The sequence below is a fragment of the Cuculus canorus genome, chromosome 10 (assembly GCF_017976375.1).
Source record: "Cuculus canorus isolate bCucCan1 chromosome 10, bCucCan1.pri, whole genome shotgun sequence".
NCBI lineage: Eukaryota > Metazoa > Chordata > Aves > Cuculiformes > Cuculidae > Cuculus > Cuculus canorus.
In genome coordinates, this window is record NC_071410.1 from 11,575,214 (window position 1) to 11,594,652 (window position 19,439).

At 37.4% G+C, this 19,439-nt stretch overlaps 1 long non-coding RNA gene across 7 annotated transcripts in view; it reads left to right on the forward strand.

Moving 5' to 3' along the window:
- Positions 1-19,439, forward strand: part of LOC128853218 (uncharacterized) — a 143,074-nt gene that overhangs the window by 35,555 nt on the left and 88,080 nt on the right. For all 7 annotated transcript variants that reach the window (XR_008451551.1, XR_008451552.1, XR_008451550.1 and 4 more), the window contains 2 exons: positions 10,698-10,773; positions 17,660-17,750. This is a non-coding gene — a long non-coding RNA (uncharacterized LOC128853218). The remainder of the gene's footprint in view (positions 1-10,697; positions 10,774-17,659; positions 17,751-19,439) is intronic.

Below are 19,439 nucleotides of genomic sequence, written 5' to 3' on the forward strand. Positions count from 1 at the left end.
TTTCCTGCGTTGATGAAATGTGTCTAGATGGAGTGTTGTATGAATAGCTTCAGTAACTGACAGAAGTTTTGAGTTATTGGTGCATTTGCATCTCAGAAATAATTACTGTTACAACACTGCTTTGTTACACTCATGTATTTAAAACGTTTATGGTTTAGTTTCTAATTTGTGTTATCTATGTGTGGTTCTTGGAATGATGTGGGCTTTTTTTTTTGAGTCTGAAACTACAGCTTGTGGACAAGATAGATGTTTTAACGTCTGTTATTATAAAATTAGTAATGAAACTACCCTATTACTCAATATAAAATTGATTTCTTGTGTCCTTTTAATTACGTAGTAACATTTCATTGTGCACAGTGCAGGAACTTCTTGATTCTAGTCCATTTCTGATAGCTGGTTGATTCACAATACTTATATTTTATTATAATAATTTGAATGATTATATATTTAGACATTTACTTCCTGTAGCTGGAGGGAAGAATTGTTAGACTTTACTATGCAGTAGTCCAAGAACTTTTTAAAATTAAATTTATTATCTAGATGTTTCTGTTATTTTCTTACTTGACAATTATTAACTTACGTGCAGATACACAGGTGGTCCATAATAATATTTTTTTGCTTTAAAAAAATAAATCTGCTCATCTGAACAGTGGTTTTGGTGGATTTTTTTTCCCCCCATGTGTAAAAACAGAGCCGAAGAAAGCCCAGGATGATGGATTAGTTTACAGTCTCCTTTTCTGCAAAGGAAGTATTCTACAAATCCCTCATGGAGTACTGTTGTATAAGATCTGTTTTCCCACGTCCACTATTGGACTTTGGGGATCAGACAACAGTAATAAAATGGCATTCGGTATCTCCAGATTACTAAACCCAAGGCCCTATCCAGTCAGTGAAACCAAACCATAGAAAGTTTAAAGAGCTGCACCCATTTCTGGCACAGTAGTGGGTCTGATCCTTGTTGCTGTTCTTCTTCCCTGCTTTTTCAGCAGTGTGCCATAGCGCTGCTTTGAAAGCTTGCGTTACTGGCCGTGGAAGAAGACTGCAGCTTCTAATGTTATATTGCCTCAAGTGTTACTAAGACTATTGCTAGGACATTCCCACATTCCTAGGGATGCTGAGAAGCAGTTTTGGGATATTTCCAACTAGGCCATGTGCAGAAAGTGAGGCAGCCACGTGTACCCTCAATGGGACACTGGAGAGATATGGAAAGAGGAGTTCAACAACAGTGATATACTTCTTTCATTGTCCCCCTACTGTGGACAGAAGGATAGGCAAAGTTGGGACTAAACAGCTAAATCAAATCTCATTTGCCTGAAAAAGTGTAACACGTAGAAGAGTCTTGTTATTCTGCCCTAGCTGTAAGATTAATCTTTCCTCCACAGTAACGATCTTCCAGAAACCCTCCTCATTTTTGGACTGAGAGCTTTCTGGAGTTCATGGCCGTATCTACTACTACGTATGCTTTAAATTTCCAGGTTCCATTTCCCTCTGCTCTTCCCTCCTTGTGACCAAAGCATCAATCCATCCTGATACAATGATCTCCCAAAAAAGTACTGAGGGTTTTACTCCACTGTTACCACTTGGTAATTGGTCTGATTTTGGCTGAACATCATAGTTCTGTTAACTGCATTTATTGAGTAGTCTGATAACTATTTTTCAAGGGTTTGTTTTCCTTCCAAAGAGAAAAGCTGTCCTCATTTGATCATGACGCTCAAGCTGGTGAAAATTGCTGTATTCACTACTGTTTGTACCAGCTGAAGTGATGACTCAGTACTTGCACTTTTAAATGCTATTGAATAATACAGTCATTTATAGTATGACACAAAATGCTCATAAAGGATAATTATCAAATTGTAGTATTCTTTTATCCTTCAGCTGTATTACTGATATAAAATGTGTGGAAAATATTATCATTTTAAATCATATTTTATAGAGAGAGTTATCTGATTACCACCAAAAGTCTTTGCAGCAGTTTTTAATTTAGTCTTATGCATTTTTAACATGACAGCTGGAGCACAGCATGCATATGGCATACTAATAGAAAGAAGGCTCGTAGTCAGTTCAATCTATCTGTTCTGGCAAAGAAAACAGAAAATAAGCAAAAATGTTTAAATTGCATATTGCTGGATGAAAGCAATCAACACTGCACAGCAAACTAAAGCAGAGTTCAGAGATTATTTCATTATTCAAACTCTAGTTTGTTTTTCAGGGACTAGCTAGCTTTTTTATTTGTTTTCAATTGAACTGCTGTAGTGTACACTGAGAGATTTATGATTTACCTACCACACAGAAAGTTATGCTGCAAATGCAGCTTCGCTGTCAACTCCATTTTCAGTTGCTCCTCACTTTGCAAACAAGAAGTCCTCTTGAGTTGAAATTTCCCATATTTGATCATGACATACAGGTACTTGTTTGTTTCTGCAAAACTGGGTCTTATTCAGCCTTTCGGAAGCTGATGTTTAAAAACAAACATGTGCTAAGTGATTAAGAACATGAAAACAAATGTTTCATTTTATTATTCATTCATATTGGAAAAAGAAGAGAATCAATGTAGAGAGCTCACTATTCTTAGAGAAAATAAGCTCACCAGCTTTAAAAAAATATGTATTCAGATTCCCCGAAACTCATGATATTCTCAGTGGGATTTTTCTGGTTATGTTTCTTTTTCCAAACTGAATTTTAAGTTGTACAGGGTTTCTAGGTGATCTGTTACGTGGTATATTTTATGCAGCTATTCTGAATGAGTAAAGTAGATTCAAAATGAACTCAGTTCCATCAAATATTATTGAACTTAAAAGAAAATGACACTGTAACCCGTCTAAAACTATAAGGAAAACATTGTTTCTCATTATTCTCTTTTTAAAGGAAAACAGAAACCTAAAGTAAAATGCAAACAAAAACCTTAAGAAATCTTAGTCAACAAAGGATTTCACTTTAGGGAATGTAGGGTTAATTTTAATAGGTATTAAGTTTCAACTATGGTCTAAATGGAACATTATTTTTCCTTTTAATGTTTCTTATATGAAATAAGGAAAAGAGTGATTTTCAGAAACTAATTTTTTATCCAAAACTTTATATGTTTAACACTGAGAATAGGAATGCTTCCTTGTCTTTTGATTTCCTCACAAATTCACTGGTTTTCTACCATGTTGCAGTTGTACACTCATCACTTGTTTGGCTTATATCAGTCTATTCTTGGGCAGCTGAGTTTGTTCGAACCCGTGCATTGGATTTGCATTATGTTCCCGACTTCACTTCTAGCAAACTTGTAGGGTTTTGACAAGATTCTTATTTTTTATTAGAAATAATGATCCTGAACTGTACTTGTAAAGTGCATTTGAAATGCACATATGGAAAACATTCTATAGCATTAAATGTAATTTATTTTGACTCGTTACAGAGTTCCTTTGCAGCACTGAGGAAAACTAAGGGAAAGTCAGATTGAATAGACCTGTGGTGAAACATCATCATTGGTTAAACAAGACGGCCTCCTGAAATATTGATACTTTAAATATCCCTGTCATTAAATACACATCATGTATCTGTTAAGGGGGGATTAAAGAAGAGCAATAGTCTTCCACCTTACCTGAGTAGCTGCTAATAGTCAATGTGACCTAGACTCAAATTTTCATTGAAGAAGGTAAGGAAAGAGAAAATTTTCCCGTTTTATGGATTCAAGTAGCCTATCTTAAAGTTAATGACCTCTAAATCAACACTTGGTGGTTTAGTACATGAGAAATTCAGGCAGAGGTGGAAATTTAAACACCTATTGACATTCTGAAGCTGTTTGCTTTCTGACCTTTCATGACAGAATGAGTTCAGCCAGCAAACAAGAGGGTGTCAGGATCTGCTGCAGAAACTGACTGCAATTATGGGACTAGAAAAGGAAACAAATACTTTAGGCAGTATTTTAGATTGCAGATGGTGGGCAGATTATGGATATGGTATTTAATAGTGATGTGCCATTCAGGTACCATTTTAAAAGGTCATGCCTGCCTGAGATGGGAGTGGTTTGGTTTGTAATATTGGCAGTCACTTATCTGAAGTGGTTTCCACACATGATGGGAAATGTTGCCTGTATAATATTCATGGAATAGAGAGATTAAAAAATAATATTTCTGGAAATTAGATTGCTGTTTGTCATACCTGAGAAGGTATTAAATACATTTCATAAAATGGTGAGACGTTCCAATTTGATTTCTTCATAGACTCTGTGTCACGGTTTTTGAATTTAATCCTCAGCTGGTGGCAGCTGGTTGTTAATCTGAACACATTCAATCTGAATCACCTTGTTTATAAATTGTAACATGTTATTTTAAATATATATTGTTATATTTCTTGAGGTACTTATGCTCCTGATAATTGGAAGAGTTTCATCAAAAAAATAATGAGGATTTGCTGAAAAGAATTGCACAAATACCCAGAATCTCCATTTGCTTTCTTCTCTCCATATTCTTTGGGTCTTCTCTAAGCCCTAGAGAAACTCAGTGAATTTAGATCAGGCCTTTCATTGTCCTGTTTCACAGAGGGTGATGCAGTCACTTTTCTTGTCAATTGCTGTTCTTGGGAAATCAGAAAACTCAGTGAATGTTCTTTTCTAACTACAGTGCCCCTTTTATTTGATTTGTGTTCTAAGGGAAAAAAGGCCTTGTAAGAACTGTAAGAAATTTATCAGATGAATGTTGCATCTTTCACAATTTTTCAAGTGCTTTTTATCTTAGTGGTGGTTTCGCAATGTAATAGAAAATGATGAGGCTCTGACAGCAATTCTGTAGGAATTTTTGTATCAGACAATGAGAAAAGTGTCCTCTTTGATTTAACTGATATTTGCAGAGTAGATTTGGGTCTGCCTACCATGTGACTAGAAGCTACGTTATTTCTCTGGTAAGTTTTGCTGTTGTAGGACAGCTGGGATTGCTCCTGACTGGGACCTGCCCCAAATGATGGTTCCATCAAATGTGCAGCTGCAGCACCACAGAAGTTCAGTTAAACAGAACTTTTCACTCAGGTAATTTGGACATGCGGAACGGGTTTTGCAAGAACAAGATTCATATACACAAATCGATTCTCCATCTCCTTAACTTGCACTTAAGTGTATTTTACAAAGTGTTTTGAAAGAATGTGAAAGGTAGACCACGCACAGTGCCTTCAGTTTCCAGTTGTAACTGTCAACTTCAACAGTCATTCTACTGTTACAATCTCAAACTTATTCACACAGGCAGCAGACACATGCAGACTTTTACAGTCTTTTGAATTTTTAAACAATATTGGTTAGATGTAATTGGCTAAAACAAATCCACAATGCTACCCTGGTGATATGAATCATATCTGAAATCCTGAAATAGAATATGTTGAGAATAGTTGAAGTATTTTGCTTTTCTGACTGGCTTTGGCCTATGTTATATTTATAGAATTAATCTCTGAAGAAGTTGGATCATTGGAGTTTTTCCCTTTTTTATTTTCTTTGATAATTTATATTTCAGAATAATAAGTCTCTGCAGGCAAGGTAGTCCTGGAGGATTATTTCACTGATCAGGTGGTTGTACGTACTTGACCTTCAGTCCCATGTGACAACATACATGAAGAATAGACTTAATCCTCTAAAAATACACTATTTGTTGTGTCTAATTCTTTGAATATCATCTGCCTCCCTGCTTTTCGCTTCATACATAAGTGATTCATATGTCTGCTAGGATGAATACATTTAACTCTTATTTTGCAGAATGGCAATACAGTCATTACATTTACTGCAGTTATTTTTCTTATTCAGTACAATAGTGAGGTTAATAATTTTATGGCAGACAAAATGAAGATAGGGTAAGGTGAGGAACAAAGTTCTTGAGGTCAGAGGGAGAGTCTCCTCATCTGCTGCTTTGTGGTGCCAGAGGAACAACTAGCACCTGGAGGCACCCTTCCCTGCCCCACAGGGGTAAGTCCCACTAACTTTATTCAGATCAGCCTGCTCTTGGGCAAGAACTTTGAGGTTCAGCCACAGTGGGAAATCATGAAGTAATATTTGTGTTGGAAGTCAAATGGCACTGGATTTTGTTCTAACTAGAAAGTTTACATAGTCAATTCTTATTCACAAGGTCATTTTGTCTGTCTCTGTGTCACTAAGTGCTGCATCAAGCCAGCTCGAGGGAGAGGAGATGTCAAAGCTGAATTTCAGAGCCTGGAATACTAAGGCTCTGTATAATATTTGCTGAGGGACACTGGTGCGTTGATTATACATCACAGGAGGGTTAGGCATCCTGGCAGCCTTGAGGATTGTGCCACACATCTTCCCCAATCGGTTCTGTGTGCAAAGATTCTGTAAAGGGAAGGATGGCTCCCCAGCTGCCTATGGACATTAGTGGATAGTTTTTAAGTGTTCCTCCCTATCCAGAATGCAGTAGTGCAGAAAAATGTATCAAATCCTCCAGCGCAGAATATCTCTCTTCGGAGGGAAGTGGGTACAGAAATGTGAAACCAAGTGAGCAGTGTGAATAGCTGAACACTGCCTGCTATTTCTCAATAACAAAGTGGGCAGGTTTTTTTTTTTCCCCCTGTGTGTTTCTCCTAAGAGAAGAGTGTCTGATGCAGAACAAGAATATTTTTTTAAAAAATGCCAAAATGCGGCAGTGAACAGCAAACTTGTCCAACTTGCCAATATTTGGAACAAGCACCAAAGAACTTCTAGTGATATTCACACTTGTATTGCTGTCATTAATGTATCTGTATTGTAATCAACAAGCTCACTATGTCCCATTAACTTCTACTAGACTAAACTAATTTCAATGAAGAATGTCATATGCCAAATGATAACAGGCTAACAAAAAGTAGCATGTTTTTATGTTTGCAAGGATAGAAGGTTTTCTCGTGTATTGAATGGCTGCAATGCACAGATTAGAAGCAAAATGTAAGTTTTTTCTCTTAGTTTGTCTTTGGGATGAGTGAGGCAGAAGAACAGAAAGTTGTGTTTTGTAGGTTGGTTCACTCACCGCTCACTGACCCTGGGGAGTTGACACCTGCTCCCTCTGATGCTGATGGGCTAAGGGATCTTAGCAGAGACAACTGCAGCTCCCAGGGAAAGGCCCAGGTTCACAAAGGTGTTTAGAAGCACAACTCCCTTTGAAGCCAATTTAGCTAAAAGGAGTTAAAAGTAAAAATGCTGCTGAAAATGTTTGCTGTACATCTTTACCCTGAAATTATTGAACCACGTTCATCTCACTGTGGTCCAGGGTTCTTTTTCCAGTGGCATCCAGCTCTCACCTCAGCCCGCTTAGTTAAACATCCTTGATCACATGTTGAACAGCAGCCTCCTAATTAAGAGGAGAAGTAAAAGTCTGTGGAGGATTGGAAAAGGGAACGTTAAACTACAGCTCAAACTTTAGAAAAGATTGTCTGCACATACAGAACTTCACAGATAACATTAAGTTCCGGTCCCTGCCCTCTTGTGCTGGAGAATCCTACAAGATGAGTTTGCTGCCAGTTGCTCTAAATTTTCCCAGATTTTATCTAGCATTATTTGCTTTCTTTACAACATGTGCTAAAAACTATTTTATGCAATACAAGATTTTACAAAAAAAAACTCTAAAATAATAGCAGCAGAGAGATGGAGTGTTTCAGCATTCTTACACCTATTACCACTACTTTATTAATGCATTTATAAGGACAAAGATTAAATATTTAAGAGGTTTACCCTGATTTAGTGTGCCAATATTAATCACATTGTCACCTGTTAAGTTTGGAGAAGAAAGTACACATATCTGTATACAAGCTGCTCTCTAAAATTCTAATTAACTTTACCCAATTATTTACTAAATATAATATATGACATAGGAAAAGTAGGAAAACCAAAAAGCAGGACTCTCTCCATCAAAGTTATGCCAGGATCTTCTCCAGATAAGCAACAACTTTGATCAGTTGTGGTGTCCTTAACCGTGAGGGATGGTGCTGGAATTCTTAACTTCTGTTCTTGTGGGGGTTGTGACTTGCATTTATACCTTCTTGTTATCACCTTTGTGTTTTTAGCATGAATCACTTTACATAGGTTGGATATTGCTTCTTTTGTTCTCTTTGTTATGCCCTGAAATCAGTTCTAGCCGACTCTCAAGGTTATATTCCTTTAGTAATTGACTATTTGTATTGAGATGCTGGAGGCCTTTGGCTTCATCCTGTGCTTTGTATTTTCAAGGTCTCTAGTGTCGTCTTGTGCTTATACTCTTGAGATCTCTAACTTGTGGAAAACATGTAATCTGTCTTGTTGAAATGCTAATGGCTCTGCAAAGATTCACTGTGTTGTTTTAGATGATATACTATACTGACAGTCAACTGGTACAAACCAGTGCACCTACGCTGACTCTGTCAGGGCTCTGCTAACTTGAACCAACTAAATATGGGGCCCTCTTTTTAGATATTACTCTCTCCCATCAGATTGCAATTTAGATAAGTTTTTTTCTCTGTGAAGTGGTATATTTTTGTACACTGGTACTCATTGACTGCATTACACTTGTTAGAATAAACACCCTCAATTCATTCATAATCCTGTCTCAGTGTGGAATTGTTACCGTTCCTTCTTGGTTCCTTGTTGCACTGCAAGTGCGAGATTCACAGTATTATACCTTGCCAATGCCTTTGTCACACTTCCATAATAATTTTTCATTTTCTGACAATTATTTAATATTCTAGTTTGGTGCATGTGTGTAGTGATAACAGTAATGTGGCACCTGTGAATACACAGTTTGAAGAGCACATCATTGTTTGGACAAATAGTTCATCAGATTGTTTTATGTGAGAGGCCATAAAGTACCTAACCAAAATTGCTGTTCTCAACCAAACTAGAAAGGTATAGTGCACATTACCAACAATGTCTTATCACTCTGACTTTGAAGATGGTGGTTTATGTTTTCCTTTGATCGGGAGCATTTAATTATAGTAGAGATCCAGTTCTGCTATAGTTCATGAAAAACTCTTATGTCAAAACATTGATTTTCTAAACAATATAAAATCTGGATATTAATTCTCAAATCACCCTGTAAATTACTGTGCCAGATGGAGGAACAATGTTAAGGTTTGAATGTATTGGAACAAGGAGCTCGTTAAGGACACTGCCTTCAAATCAGTTTTTTTTAACATTCTTTCAAACGTATTTGTATGTTTCTAGAGATCAAATAACCTTGCCATCCTATCTCACTCCCAATTCACTTCTCTTGCTTGATTTTAGTGCTAGCCTTGCTAGAATACAGGGCAGTTACTGGAGTAGATATCCCTTGGCTGAAGCTAGGCAAGATAGAGCTTTTTGTATATTGAGCTAGAAGAAGTAGTTAACCTCAATTAGCTTAACCAGCACAGGTGTTTGTGCTTGAGAATCAGCTCTGGCGCAGCTGTCTATTTTGCCAGTTGGTGACTGCTACATCAGAGCTGTCTTCCACTTCAAGCAGTGCCTAAGGGCTCCTACAAGTGAAATGCATACAGTGGTAGGCCAGTGTACTCAATAAAGTAGTCCCTTCCTTTGTGCATTTCAACAGTAAATTATACCCATCATTCATTTGAAAAGCAAGGTAAGCTTTAAAGTCCATTTTTCATCTCAGTTGCTATGTGGTTTTAAAACTACATAAAACTCAAAACTTGTGTTGTTCTGTAGGTAGAGTCTTTTGAGATTTTCTCCTCAGTTTATAACCTTCCCTTTTTAGTGTACTTGCCAGAGATTCAGTATAGTTTATTGCACTCATACAGGCTTTGCCTCAAGTCTGCTGGATAGCCATCAGTACATCACTTGTATTCCAGCAACTTGGCTTTTCTTCCTGTTAGTGAAAGTACCCAAGCTGAAACTTCTATAAAATCTCCTGGAGAAAACAGAAGGTTTATTTAATAAGGGAATGTTTCCTATTACAGTGTGCTATCCATCTCAGCAAATCCATCTGAGTTATACCTTTCCTTCTACACTCTGACTTTTTTCTGTTGCATGCATGACATTGAATTTGAGAGGACTGCAAGAAACTATGAGTAGCTCCTGACAGGTAGCCAACAGTGCTGATCTGGAGTCCTGAAGTGAGGTAAACTTTGGTTCTTGTACTGCTCAAAAGTCAATAGACTTCAGTAGCTTCCTCCAAAAGGGATACCAGATACCAAAAATATGTTTATTTGCCCTGAAAACTTCTTAAATGAATGGTTTATCAAACTGGCACCTTCATACCATGTATGTCCGAAGAATAATCTACAGCTTGTATAATGCCTGATTCTGCCAAAATTCTTAAGTATGATGACACTGAGACAACTCATAAGCTCAGGACTAAGTATGTGCTCAAATGTTGTATTGGCTTGCTTCCCGAGTCCTCTTGTTAGTCCTGAAATCAAGTAAAGGTCACTACAGAAGGCTGACATTTGTCCCCCAATCTTTTCTTTACCTGTATATTCTTGCATTTCATTACAGTAAATATTCCCATTGCCTTCTGATGAAATAATATTCATGATTGTTTGAGAATACGCAGATGTGTTATATATAATCACATTTGGGAGAACATAATTTGAGTTCAAGGGAGTTACTTTTTCCCATAGCAGGTGTATAATTCAATTAACATTAATGTTAAATCTAGATATCACTTTACCTCTGCTGCACCGCACAGGTAATTACTTTCTGGTTAACTTAAATTCCTTTATAGCTACGATGATGAAGCTATTCTTAATGTGTCTAAAGTACTGTGTCTTATTTGTAGGATTAGTGAATCCTCTGTCTGATTCTGTACATCCTAGCATTGGACTGCTTATGAAAATGATGTGATTCCTTCTACTGTAAGTACTCTGTTTAAAATGAATTAATTAAACTGAGAGTTGAGGAGTTCTGGCACAAGATTGGAATCCATGAACACTTTTGCCTGTCCCTGAACCGGATGTCTGCAACTCTAAACACAAGGAATCCTACAGCAGTTTAGGGGAGTTACTCATTCTGGAGTTAAGAACAGGTTAAGTGTCTGCATGGCCAGATTGGTGTGCGTGGTAATCCCTAGAAATCAATTAAAATCAAACATTTGATCTTTCTGCTGTTTAAGATTCTTAACTGGAATATGGTTATGTAATGCCATTTTGTTATGGTACTGTGTTTTGGAGGAAAAAAATGTTTTCTGTGCATCAGAGGTAGGATACTGTGAGGTGTCTTCCAGCTACTCTAACAGAGGGAAAAGAGTGTTTGTATCTTTGTTGTTAAAGCATAGACTTTACATGAACTATCATCTCCTTGTGCACTGATTTAAATAAGATCTTTTGGGGCCTCTTCTTTGCCTATACGAATCGTTAGCTGTATCTAACTCTGCTTGTTAGTTGAGTTTATCTCCTCTCAAAAGTTAATCTTCCAGCTGACAAGCTTTTCTGGAGTGATGTATTGACAAAACGCAAGGGACTCTTGCCTGCGGTTTGGGCTTTTTTTGGTGACTGTTTTTTTCCTTCTTTCCTTCTTTATTCCCTCTCCCTCCCTCCTTTCGGTGTTCTCAGAAGTGCTTTTGGAGTGTAGGGCTTCTTTTAAAATACTCATTGATATGTAAAAGCCACAAAATACAAACTTCAAGGTCCAAAACTAGTTTATTCTCTGATAAATGGTCGTTTGAAGAAAATCAATTACAGTGCCAAGACGTAGAGTTTAATCATGTTTTTTAAAAGGTCAAATGAAAATGAAAGGTCATACTTAAATTTATTCCATCTTAGAGAATAAATATTTTGTGTCTAGAACTATCTTGGCTCAATACGTCTGTGTGTGCGTGTGTATAGGTATGCAAACACATAGACATATGTACCTCAGAAATGCACTGTTCAATGAATTCTGTCATGGCAACTTGATCTTCAGCTACTTAGATTTATGACTTGTGACATATTGAAGATATATATATATATGTTCCTGTGAGGGCGTAACAAGATGGGAGATCTGGCCAGACCTCTTATTTTGCCTCAAAACACCCTAAAATTCTCTTTGAGGAAGAGGAACAAGAAAAAGGAGGGAAAACAACCTTGGAGCAGCTTTTTTACCATATCATAAAACAGAAGGTTGTTCTTAATTGTTGCTCTAGGGGTAGGTTTGCAGATTTTCCTGTCAAATTTAAAGTTTATTGATTCCTGCATGAAAAATGAAACTGCGCTGAAATATGTGGAACCTTCTCATTTCTTGGTATAAAAATCTCTATATGAGAGCCCTGATCTTAGTTTTGAAGGTCTCTGGCTTCAACTTCATGCTATAGAGCGCTTTCTTCAGTGTAGGGGTGGCTATGTGAAATTGAATGGTCTCTAAGTACCAAGGCAAATATGAACCATAGCAGTCCCCCTTGGCCTTGAATTTATGAGTTCCCTTATGATCTACAGCACTGTGTAATCTTTGATAAATGTTTACAACGCTCATTGCCTCTAGTAGTTAATCTATTGACAAAATTGTGAAGAATGGAGGCGAAAGCTGTGCAACTGATTGTATACACACTCCTGTAGATCTTTAGTTTAAAATCACCTTTTTTTATTCTAGACGGTCAATTTCTTAATTTTAAGTAGCTTCCGAGAGTTTTATGTCTAAAATTTGATGTACTTTATTAATACAACCTGCAACTTTTTCACTTTTTTTGTTGCTTTGTTGTTTTGTAGTGGATATCTTGTCCTTTCCAGGTCCGTCCTAATTAAACTTTGCCCTCAGTGCCAGTGTGACTGGCACTGGCTTGAGATCTAAAGTGTGTGTATCTGTACGTGGTGTTCTTTACAGCTACTACTTGTACTTGGGAATAGCATAGGCATCATTTTGAAGACAACATGTGGTGCACAGGCGAGGCATGCCACTTTCGAATGTTTGTTTTATGAACTCATTTCTTATTGTGTTCATCCTTGTAATTATTCATCTACACTGATTCTTAGGCAGGAATGCAGAATTTAGTTTCTGTTTTCTACTGGTTTTCTTTCCCACATGTATAAATATGCACCAAAAGGGACTGGCCTAAGGAGAACATCATAGAGATACTGTCAAATTGCATCATCCTAAGAAAAGGATACGATCCTGTGATACATATGGAGAGCTGAAAGTGATTCTGTTCAGTGAAACCTCAGCAGAATACTAAATTACAGCTCAGCTGTTTAAAAATTGTTTTGCTTTGTAATAGCTTCAGTAGCAACTCCATGGGTTCTCTTCTCAAGCTGTGGAACAGGAAAGCCTTTGAGCATTTAGAAGAATCAGCACACTTTCTTTCTCCCCTGGCTGTGAAGATGAGTAGAGCTTCATAGGAGCAAAGCCTGTGTGGTAGGAAGTAGGGAGTCTGAGAGGAATAGAAGGCTGATTTCTTTTATTGCTAGATTATTATATTTAACATAAATATTCCCTGACTAGTCAAAAAGTTATTAAGGCATCCCAGATCACTGAAAAGTTTTATCATCATTATCATTTGTAAAACCTAACTGGATATAATTTTACAGAGAAATCTTTTTTCCTTCAAATAAAAAAGAAGCAATAAAGAACTCACCAACTAATCCAGCTAATTCTTCTTATTTCACTCCTAGACTGTTCTAGTAATCAGTTATCACACCGTGCTTCGTCCTTATGTAACCTAACCCCTGGGCAAAGAAAAATAATCCATTTCAATTTTAAAATCCTACTGCAAGTAAGTGAACTTGATCCAAAGACTAGTGAAATAATTAAAGAGGCTTCCTTTAGCCTTGATATGGGTTTTGGACTAGACCCTTTTTTAAGAAATAAAGTATTTAATCTCATGAATAGACTATCCCTTTTTTTACAGCATAGAATGTAAGATAGAACTGAAATAACTTCATTGCAATTATTAAATAACATCGAAGGTCAAGTTTTTCAGAGGTTTTACCAGGCCAAATTTGCCCTGGAAAAATTTCAAAGCACTATTACTTTTAACACCTTTGCAAATATCCCTAAGTGGGCTACGTAGTGTCATGCTTTTTAATTCCCCCAGGTGGAGTTGCCTGCTGCCTTTGCTCTCTTGCAGTAGCAATAAGAAATGCTGAGTGAAAGGTAAAGATGGATATTAAAATCTGGCCTTTGGCCAAGTTCAAGTACCATAACACTTTGGGGAAAGAATGCATGCTGGACACTTTAGAAGAGCATTAACCACACAACAGGAAATAGCCACACGTGTTAAAAGGTTAATTACTGTGAATGAAACAACGCAGCGAAGATGTTGTCAAATTAGACTACCTGACTGTTTCTCTCGAGTAACTGTAACACTGATATGGATAGTGGAAAATAATTACATTTTAATCAGTCATGGTAAATAATATGTTTATTATTTTAATTATTGCATTTAACCCAATTGTATTAATCAGATACTTTTAAAAATTCTGTTTTATCACAGGGCATCAACAGTCATACATTTGTGAATACAAATATTAGGCAATTAAGTAAGTTCCGCTTCAGTACTCTGGCTAAGCCAGAAGTATGGCAACACAGAATCAGAGAACAGAGTGGAAGGGAACTTAAAGTTCATCGAGTTCCAAACCCCCTGACATGGACAGAGATATCTTCCACTAGATCAGGTTGCTCAAAGCTCCATACGGCCTGGCCAAGAACACCTCCAGGGATGGAGCATCCATGACTTCTTTGGGCAACTTGTTGCAGCACCTCAACACCCTCATCGTGAAGAATTTCTTCCTTATATCTAATCCAAATCTAGCCTCCTTCAGTTGAAAGCCATTATGCCTTGTCCTATCACTACATGCTCTTGTGAAAAGTCAATCTGCAGCTTTCTTGTAAATACTCTTTAGATACTGGAAGCTGCTCTAAAGTCTCTCTGTGGCCTTCTCTTCTCCAGCCTGAACAACCCCAACTCTCTCAGCCTGTCTTCAGAGGAGAGATGCTCCAGCCCTTTTATCATTTTTGTGGCCCTCTAGACATGCTCCGACAAGCCTATGTCCTTATGTTGGGAGCCCCAGAACTGAACACAGTACTCCAGATGGGGCTCATGAGAGCAGTGTAAAAGTGGAGAATCACCTCTTTTGACCTGCTGGTCACACTTCTTTTGGTGCAGTTTGGGATACGCTCGGCTTTCTGGGCTGTAAGTTTACATTGCTGGGTCATGTTGAGCTTCCCATCAACCAACGTCCCCAAGTCTTCCTCAGGGCTGCTCTCAATGTATCCTTTTTCATGAAAGAGAGACTCAGAAGCAAAACCTGCTTAAATCCTCGTGGATGTTTCCTGGTGCAGGATCACAGATTTGACCTGCAACTGCTCATTCCTTAATTTGAACCCTAAGGAAGAACTGCTACCCTCCTTCCATTTACTGATGTAGGGGCTAGACGATTTGTCCGGGAAATAGGAATTGAATTAATTTTCCATGTCTGGCATGAGAATTGAAAAACATGGCTTCTCAGGACAGAACTATGTTTAATAATGTTTGGTTGATGTTTCGAAAGAAAAATGTATGCTCCTGCCCATAAGGAGGAGCCCCCATAGGGCAGGATAGGCAGAGCTTCCGGGGTGAAGATATGATATTTTGTAGCACCACTAAAGACTTTCTTCTCCTGTGTATGATCCTCTGTGCAAGCGGGTCTGTCAAGAGCCTTTCTTTATTTGCTAGATTCCAGCAGCTTCCAACTTTTGGATTTTGGATGTTGTTTGAGGAGTTTAAATCTGTGTAAAGGAACAGATGTGATTCTGCCTAACAGAACTTACTGCATCTTATTCTAACCACCTACAACAGACATAAAGATGTGACTAGCTCAGGTGACTTGAATCCATTACTAGATCTGGCCTGCAGCAATTAGTAAAAGGGGAATTTTCTTAGCAAAAATGTCAGATTGCCATGTATATAATGGAAGACCTAATGATTACAAGAAGTTAAGATGACCCATGCGTGCTAGCCCTGTGCTGATTCTAGCCCCAGCTTCCTCCAGTTAATTTCACAACATGCATGCTGGAAATTACAGAGCGAAGCTCTGCTCTTACTCTGTATCTATCCCTTCTACAAGCCATAAGAGTTAGCTGACCTTTTCAATTCATAGGTGGCGGGCATCCAGCTGTCCATCTCAGATGCATTGTTTCTTTTATGTGACATGGATAAACGCATGCCAAGAGAATTTTAATCTCAGAGGATGAGTCTTGACTAACTGTTGCCCCAACAAAAATTTAGCAAGGGCTAGAGATTTATAACAGGACTGCATTGCTGACTTCATTAGAAAAAATGCATGAATGTCTTGCAAGTTGTAATCTGTGTGCAGTAAAACCAAGGCACTAGGAATTACTTTGCTATGTGGCAGAGCTTCAGAATATCGCGATCATGGACAGCTATTTGATTAAAAGATTCGAGATGCCTTAGATATTTATGAAAATAAGGCAGATCAGGAAAATCCGTTTCAGAATCCAGGAGCAAAATGGATGTGTAACAGAAAGTCAGATGTTTCTTTGCCTAAATTGTATATGCTTAGACCTTCACATGCAGATACCTAATTTCAGGCCATTTCATTCCAGCTGAGGTGCAGCATGTAGAATGTCAATATTGAGTTAATGGAATTATTGGGTTTTTTTAAACATAGATACTGCTTGCCCTTATCTGCCTGAAATATACTGCATGGACAGATTTTCCTTTTGCCTAGCCATCTTCCATTATATAAAAAGCATTTTGACATGTCTAGACTGTACGGTACTTTATATTTATTACTACTTTGTCACTTTGTTGAAAAGAATTCTGGAAATAATTCTTACTCCTCAAAGTTCTGCTTCCTGTCAGCCAGTAAAATCATCTAATTTGTCTGATAATTTGGGATATTCTACCATGTATATTTCCCCTTCATCAAGGTCTAATTCTGTTAGGCTTCATTTACACATTTCTGACTAATTGGGCAAGATGTCCTAATAGTCAAAGTTTTGCAGAACTCAAGGTATAATTTAGGTCTGGGAAAAGGCTGCTTTATCTCAATTTGTGATTCATTAAAACACGGGAATTTTGACATCTTGTTTAATATCCCCTTTCAACCTTCACATCCGATACCACAAAATTTGTCAGAGAATGTTTTTTTTCATATTGTTAATATGTTTACAGAAAGATGTGCTGAGACACTGATGCAACTGTATGATAAGGTAGTATGATCCATTCTAGACTTCCACAACAGAAGAGGTGACGAGAGAAAATTATTACACTAATTTATGTAAGTGTTTCAGTTCTGTGAAGGGAAATTCTGTAGTCACTGGAGCTTCAGCAGGAGCAAAGTAAGGGAGATTCTCTATTTCTTCTTCTGTGTCGTCAGATCTTACATCTTGTATATCCATTTGTGTGTTGCTAAGAGTCTCACATAGAGGTAACTTGTTACTAACTTCAGTGGAATTGGAGCTTTCTGCCCTTGGTCTTCTGTCAGTCACGTCTTGCCAAGAAGACTATTGGGATTCCAAGTTCTACAAGTTAGCCTAAAAAGCCACATGTGTACAAGTTACCTCATATGTTTGGGACAATGTGAAAATGGGAGATGACAGAATAAAAGGGCAAGATAGGAAAGGTATTTCATTTGAGGAACAGTTAAAATGATAACATCGCTGTGTTTCACTGCTCTGTATGTAATATATCTGTTTAATTCCTTTATGTCTTGAGTGTCCTTGTGGCTAAAGAATTGGTGCTCACAAAATTATTACACAAGTCCACACTAGTAAAATGTTCCTTTTTAGTACTATATACTGAAATTCAGTGTTTCCATTTGTTTTTCACAGCTAAAATAACAGAACAACTTCTGCAGTGATGTCCACCGGTTGTCCTCTGCTAAAATCTAAGCTATCATGCTGTGGGGCAGAAGACAAAAAGGTAATTTTCAAATGGACACCTTAGCTAAAACTGTTTTTAGTGTAGAATATATGCTTGCCAGTCTTGTAACCTCAAAACCTAGCTGTACTTCACAATGAATAAATCGGTTATATTTGTTTGTGATATATTGCTGTATGTAAATACGAAAATAGTTATTTTTAGAATATTGATCATCTTCTAGGTGAAATGGAGGCATCGCTTCAACCTTCTGTATGCTGCATATTTATATCTGCCTTTGTAAGTGTGTTTGTACGTATGCACCCGTTCTCTCTCTCTCTTTCCCATCCCTCCCCCACAATGTGATTGTTCAGCCTGTAAAAAAAGAAATGCAGATCAGCCATTTTGATACACGCTCTGCTTTAATTTAATTGTAACTATCACTTAGTGCTTTGGGGTGATTTTGGAAATCAGAATGAAAAGTTCATAACACTTTATAAAAGAATAAGAAGGTTTTAATTATTACTTTAGGAATAGCATAACATTGCTGCTACTATTAGTACAGAATGAAGGCCAAGCCATGAAAAGGTGTTGAATAGATAGCTGTGGAGATAGGTAGCCTTTGCTTTTTCAGGAAATGAGATTATATTTGCCATATAACAGCCTTTTCACATTGCTGAAATCTGTTTCATCACCACAAACCACATCAGAGTCCTCCCTCACCTTCTTTTGCAAAACTATGTTTATGAGTCAGAGATCCAAGGAAACCCATGGGGATGTTGTTGCCTCTTAAATATGGGGAGTACTCAAGTATCATGTTGATGTGCTATTAGTATAAACCCTAGAGTAGATAGAATTCCCCCTAGAGCAGAGAGAATCTCCTTTCCTGCAGAAGGTAGAGACAAATGCACAGATTTTTTTTAGCAACCATGCTAAAATGTTATTTTTAATATTTTAAAGGTTTCTCTTTCATTCTGGACCTTATGCAACAAGATTTTACCATCTCTTGGCTTCAAAAGGCATGGTGAATTTACACAAATATAAAGGGCTTTCAATCAGATTCCAAGGCCATCTGTGAACAATTATAAGTCTCTTCATTCCTATGGATTTGGTGTCAAGTTGTTTGCAAACATCAGAGTCCTCTGCATGCAAACAGATGTTGCTTTTGCTGCACACAGTATTACTGTTGTAACTTGTCCATATAACAAAGACTATTTCTCTTTCAACTCCTTTGCATCTTAACTTTACCCCTGTTATTTTATTCGTTTTCTGTTTTAGTAAGATTTTTGTCAAAGCGCTTTCCCAAAAAGATGAAAAGTGGATGGCTGTCAAGTTGAAAATACTGTGTGTGCAGGTCCACATCCCCAGATATTGCCTACAAGAGGCAGTCCAGGCAAGAGTTGTCAAGCCTAGATAATTGCTCATAGAATCATTAGAGCAAAAGCATATGCTTAAAGTGATCACATTAACTCTATATTTTGGGAAGTAGCTAGCAGTATTCCAGTGCACTTCTTGTCACATGGTAATATAGAGAAAATGTATTTGTATCATACTGTGCATACTACAGTTAGTGCTGCTGTCAGGCTACATAGTTGTATGCAGATTAGCAGTCTTTCTTGCCAAATGTTTTTTAACACACATTCTGCTTCTTCAGTACACTACACACTCAAAAAAAAACCCCGTGTTGATTTCATTGATAGATTATGCTGGCTTTCTCTGAGTTTCTTTTAATAAAAGTATGCAGGAAAAAAG